This window comes from Protopterus annectens, chromosome 4.part0 (assembly GCF_019279795.1).
Source record: "Protopterus annectens isolate FY-2018-M chromosome 4.part0, PAN1.0, whole genome shotgun sequence".
In the NCBI taxonomy this organism is placed as follows: domain Eukaryota; kingdom Metazoa; phylum Chordata; order Ceratodontiformes; family Protopteridae; genus Protopterus; species Protopterus annectens.
In genome coordinates, this window is record NC_056733.1 from 1,543,634,885 (window position 1) to 1,543,641,230 (window position 6,346).

The following is a 6,346-nucleotide window of genomic DNA, read 5'->3' on the forward strand; positions in this document are numbered from 1 at the left end:
GCTTTCTGTCATTCACCTTGAGGCCATGGCTGTGGCACAAGTCGTGTGTTTGCAAGAGGCCCTTTTGGAGGATGCGTGTGTTAGCTGGAGAGTTGATTATGGCGTCCGGTTTGCAGTCACCTGCGACTTGCTCAGCCACAGTACTTCCATGTTGGCCTGTACCTATGATAAATATATAATGAACATGACAGCTCCCAGGGCTGAGCCTTGTGGGACACCACTTGTACCAGGTTGGAGGCTGACATGGCTCCAGCAATTCTAGCCATGTGTGTTCTGCCCTTGAGCCACTGTGCAATAACCATAGTGACATAGGGGTTAATATGTACACTGGTGAGCTTCCTTAGAATGCACAAGTGGGGTATTGTATCAAAGGCTTATGCAAGGTCCAGGTAGGCTGTGTAGACCTCCTTTCCCTTGACAGTGGCCTTGGTGACTGTTTCAAAGAAATCAAACAGGTTTGAGAGGCAGGATCTGCCATTAACAAAGCCAAACTGTGTATGGTGACATGTCTGTAGGTCCACAATATCTAGATATGTGAGGTTCATGATGATCCTTGCCATAGCTTTGCAGACAAAGCTAGTCAGACATATGGGGCGAATAGTGTCCAGGATCCGTGAAGGCACCACCTGAATGTAGAGGGACCACTGTTGCTGTACGCCACTCTTTGGCCACATATCGTGTAGTAAGGCTGGGATTGAACAGTAGTGTTATGTCTGGGTGTAGCTCTTCTTGTGGTTCATGTAGGACACAGCCTGGGACACTGTCTGGTCCCATTGATGCAGTGTTTATTGCTTTGGGAAGGGCATCTCTTACCTGAGCATCTGTGATGTCAGGGGCAGCACTCTGCCGTGAGACATATTTGCCCTTTGGTGTGGTGGGGAGAAGGCAGCAGTGAACCTGTCCACTAGGATGATGGCAATGTCTGTGTGTTTTGTATTTCGTGTGACATCTTGGATTACCTCTGAGCATATCTGGGTAGTACCACCCAGGTTCCTAACATAACTACAGAAAGCCTTGTGATTATCCTCAGTGGCTTGTGGAATCTTCTCTCAAAGATGGCCTTAGACAATCGTATGGGTGCCTGTAGTTGTCTTCCAATACTCATCAGTGATGCCTTCACATTTTGGGAGTTTGTTGTATCATGTAGTGGCGTCATCCTTCTATTGTATAGTGTGTTTATGGCTGGTGTCCAGCACACAGGACATCTGCCTTTGGAGAATTGGGTCATGCTTTCATATGTGGTTTCATGATCCATGCATTCCTGAATGTGTCCATAGAATGCCTTTATACAGGTATCTGCAGTCTGGTCCATATTTTCAACAGGCCTGGGGCCTTTGAAGGTTTCCACATCATTTATGAGGGGTGTGAACTTGCTTGACATGAGCTGTTGACAGACGTGCCGCCTCCAGACTGAGCAAGGTGAGGGTCACATTTAGCTACCTGTCGGGTGATAGAATGTGCCACATAACACAGGCACACAGGTCACTCCACAGCAAGTACAACTATGAGGCAGTCATTGTCCATGCTGGTGCAAACAACCTGAGACGTACCTCCCTGGACCACATGGAAAGAGACACAGAGGAGCTCTTACAGCACCCTCTCAAACTCAGGACTCCCACACAGCCTTCATGCTGACACAGGAGAGTATAGATTTCTCTGCAAACACCATCATACTGGGTGACGTCAGCTACCCAAACATAGACTGTGAACATTACACAAGCCACAATACCCAAGCTCTAGGGTTCCCATAGATCAGACATTCTTTAGCTATGGAACAGGTAATCAACCTTCCCACAAGAGGGGCAGATATACTAGACCTGATCATCACAAACATGAGTACAAAATGCTCACCACTGGGAGTATATCCCTCATTGTTGCAATCAAACCATATACTAATCACACTGGAGTACTGGATCCCCCACATATGCAAACCTCGAACACATCGATGTGTGTGTGGAAATGCCCCTATTAGCAACTGTGACAGTACAGTACAGGATGCAGATCCCCCTTTTGAAACACTGATGATGTCAGGACTCTATAACTATATTACCTGTATTAAAGTCCTCCAGTAATTTGTATAGCGCTCTGCTAATGCGTCTTTCTCCAGTGTCATAACATAGTTAGGTAGGGGTTTGAATCCTGCAAAGGGAATGTATGTGTGTTAGTATGAGTGGGGTTTATGTGTGTGCACTATGCTGGGAGGGATAAGTGCCTTTTGCCAACTGGGAGAACACACTACAGGGTGCACATCCCTCCTCCTACACACAGATGATGTCAGCACCCTCTAAGTACAGCATTAGAAAGGATTTCTCCAACTACTGCAAATAGCACACTCTGCTAATGTGTCTGCTTCTACTGTCATAACACAGTTAGGTATGGGTTTGAATCTTGCAAATGGAAAGTATGTGTTTTACTGTGGGTGGGGTTAGTGTGTGTGCACAATGATGGGGTGGGATGTGGCTTTTGCCACATGGGGCTATGCACTGCAGGGTGCACATTACCCTTAACAAGCAGTGATGTTGACAGCACCCTATACAAACAAAACTACAAAAGAGAAGGTGGTGGTACCAATAACACATGTAAGGTAACACTTCTTCAAGTAATGTCCACAAAACGAAGTAGGATAATCAAACAATTCTTTTATTCTATACAAACAACATGACAACAGACAACTGCCAGTACTCAGTATAGTGTTACATGCTACTGTAACACGCACATGTACCAGAATATACCTAGATAGTGTTTTGAAGCCTGAATGTGGCAAGTGTGTGGATGTGGGATGTGTCTGTGTGTGCATTTCCGTATGGGAAACATGTTTGATGTGGCAATCAGGGTACCACAGTACCTGATGCACATTACACCTTTGAACTGATGAGGTTGCCTGCACCCTGTGAGTACAGGTAGAGAAGAGGAAGTCGGTAGTAAACAACATAGTGCACTTCTCAAATGTGTACCTGTCATGTATCGACAGCTACTCATGTAGGGTAATAAATAATGGGAATGGCAGGTGAGCGTGTGCATGTGTGTGGGTAGCAGGGTGTGTATAAATGCATGTGTGACAGAACAGATACATATAGCTGAATCTACATAACAGCACATGATGCGCATTCCCATAGTCAATGTTAGCATGTGATGGTGTGCAGCTGGTACACTTTGGTAAGTAGTATGGGTGCAGATAACAATTGAGGACATTCATACAGTTACTGCAGCAGGACTGCTGGGATATACACACAATCATAGTGGAACAGTGAACAGTTACCAACATGTTACTACTTATACACATCTATGTAGTCACCCTGTGCATCAGCAACGTGTTTACCTTTTCCTGCACCAATGTTGTAGTATGCAGGAGGTGGCACAGTGTCATCATATGCACAGGGTGTGGGTTAGGTATGCCCAAGCCAGCCACTGGTAACACCAATTGACATGTGTGTGTATGTGTGTTTGTGAGGGGCAGCAGTACAGGGTGGACCAGTGTTGGTGCAGTGTGTGTGTGTATGTGTTTGCCCTAGGTGTTAGGTTTCTGCATGTGTGTAAGCACGCACACAGTCCCACATAATGGCTGCCATGTACAGGGTTTTGTGGACAGCCACAGACTGCACCTGTCAGGTCATCCAGATCAGTGTCTGTGGGCACGGACACGGTACCTGTGCCTGGCAGGGGTGCTACGGGCCGATCCGTACTAACCCAGACTGGGTACTGTCGTCAGAAGCAGGGGTGTGTTGACTGGACACAGTTCCCTGTTGGGACTGTCCAGAGCCACGTGCACGTGGTCTCCTGGGGCGTCTTGATGACAGCACAGACCCAGCATTGCTGGGGCTGGTGCTGGCACTTGAGGTGCGTGAGTGGGCCTGTTGTCGCCCGCGGCCACTGCCAGCTGGTGCTGTTGCTGGCATATGGCCACGCCGACGCCGCAAACGCACACCATCGCCCTGGCCCATGGACATCTGGTTGTGGAGCAGCTGTTCTATGCCCCCACAACGTCTGTCAACGACATCTGTGAAGTTACGGATAGCATTCGCAACGCCACGCATGCCGCCTGTCATGGCTGTGCGACATGCTCTCAGCTCCCTCAGACCCTGTCTGGTGTACCTTTCCATACGTGCCTGTGCCTGCATGACAGTTCGAAACATAGTGGAGGTTGACATACCTCCTTGGGCACGCCGGCCAGAGGCAGTACGGCCACGGATGCCCCCACGAGAACCCATGGGCGACTGTCTGCGTGGTACCATTGGAGGACCCTGCTCATGGCTGCCTTGTGGGGATGCATGTACCACAGGTACCACATTACCCTGATCTATGCCCACTGCAGACTGTCCATCACCTAGGGACAATGGTGACAAAGGATGTAACGGCAGGATGACTGTGCGCATTGAACGGGTTGACAGCTGTGTACTGTCAATTGGCTGACCAATGGTGGACCCAGACACACCTTCCTGCACCATTACAGACATTTCATCATCATCAGTACCTGGGGCACAAGATTCAGGTTCCCTGCTGCAGGTCACCAGAGCAGCACCAGAACCTACGGGAGGAAAACAGGGAACACAGATTACAGTCTCAACACATATTTGACAGAGATGCACTTCAATACTAATGCACACATTCAGAAATGGACACATGCACTCATGGACACTAACACACATGCACACATGGGCACAGGCACACTCGCACACATGCACACCCCACAGTAAACACACACATCAGTACCGTGTTACACTACTCTTAATTTAGTACAACTGGGTATTACAGGTATTATTAAACACACTCACCAGCATGTCTACTACAGAGTTACACTACTCTTACTAGTATTATAAATTGTTTTTCAGGTAATGTTAAACACACTCACCAGCATGTATGGCCTGCCTCGTTGCTAGATGGGAGGGACCTGGAAGTGTGAAGAGAGTAATGTCAGTGGGCACAAGTGTGCCATTTGTTTTGCACATGATACAGTACAGTAGTACACTAGTTCCCTTATACACATCAGCTGCTCATAATGTCTGTATCACACATGCACAATTACATATCATGATGACAGATACATACCACATGCACACCTTATGCGTGCATGAAGTAACAGTGTACAGAACAGTCATATGTACATACCAGGAGTTAACTCTAATCTCACCCTTACCTCTCTTCAAACGACAACTCAAACTGTACTTCCAAAACCACTGGCTTTGTTCTTGTTGGACTCCAGGCTAACGTCCCTCTCCCCACCCTCTCTTTACCTTTAACCCCTCATTGTGCATAAATACTAGCTTCTACCCTGTTTCTTTCACCTTGATGTCCTTCTATGCTCTGACCTACTTCTCCCATCCCTCCCACCTCCTCTTGACTGTCTTCCTTCTTTTCCTCACTTCCCTTCTTGACTCCTGCCTCTTCCCTATTATTTTATCTTTCATACTCCTTCTACTTCTCTACCCTTCTGAGCTTTAACTATTATCTATATGGCTTTTGCCTTATTGCATAACCGTTATGCTTTAGGTAGAATTGCTTTGAAACCGACAGTACATTGTGTATGACTCTAAACTGTTTGAGTTCCTTAAATGTATGTTGATTTAATTAACAGGCTGGTGTATATTTCTATTATGTTGGCTGTCTGTATTAACAACTTGTCTGTCTGCCTTTATTATGTTATGTGTGGAGCTTTTCTCCCCAGGCCTCTACTGAAAATGGACATATATCCAGCTAGACTATCTTGGTCAACAAATGTAAAAGTAATAACAATAAATAAATATGGCATCTTACCTGCACAGCCGGTGTCTTGCTGCTGTGTGGATCCAACCTCCATCATGATGCATGACTGTTGCTGTTGTTGTTCTGGGGCTGGATCCACAACACTTAGCAGTAGCCCCTCCTGTCTGGTGAGGGGGGGATGTGTGGCCACCCCCCCACCTGTGGCAACCTGTTGCCTGCGGATATCTGCAGCACGCTGGCGGACATTTCTAATCAAATCACTGCAGTGATGTCTCACCTGCTCATATGTCCTATCATGCATGCCAACATCATTTATCCTGCTAACTAGGTTTTGCCACAGTGCAGACCTCTCCTGCTGATTCTGGGTGGTGCGTGAGAACAGGATGGCATAGTCACGCACCAGGCTCTGGTGAATCACGTCATCCTCTGCAGCAGAATATGCTGGGTTCCTTTTTGGAGCCATGTTAACCTGGAAAGGTACACAAACAGGTTATCAGCATAGTATCTCAGCAATACATGGTACACATTCTATACAGGGAGTATTAAATTGTACTTATTACTGCTTGGTTGTAACTTGATTACAGTGTAGCTATCATTCTAAGTCATTTGGACTAAGCACTTGGCCTTCAGACCAGTTGTTTTACAT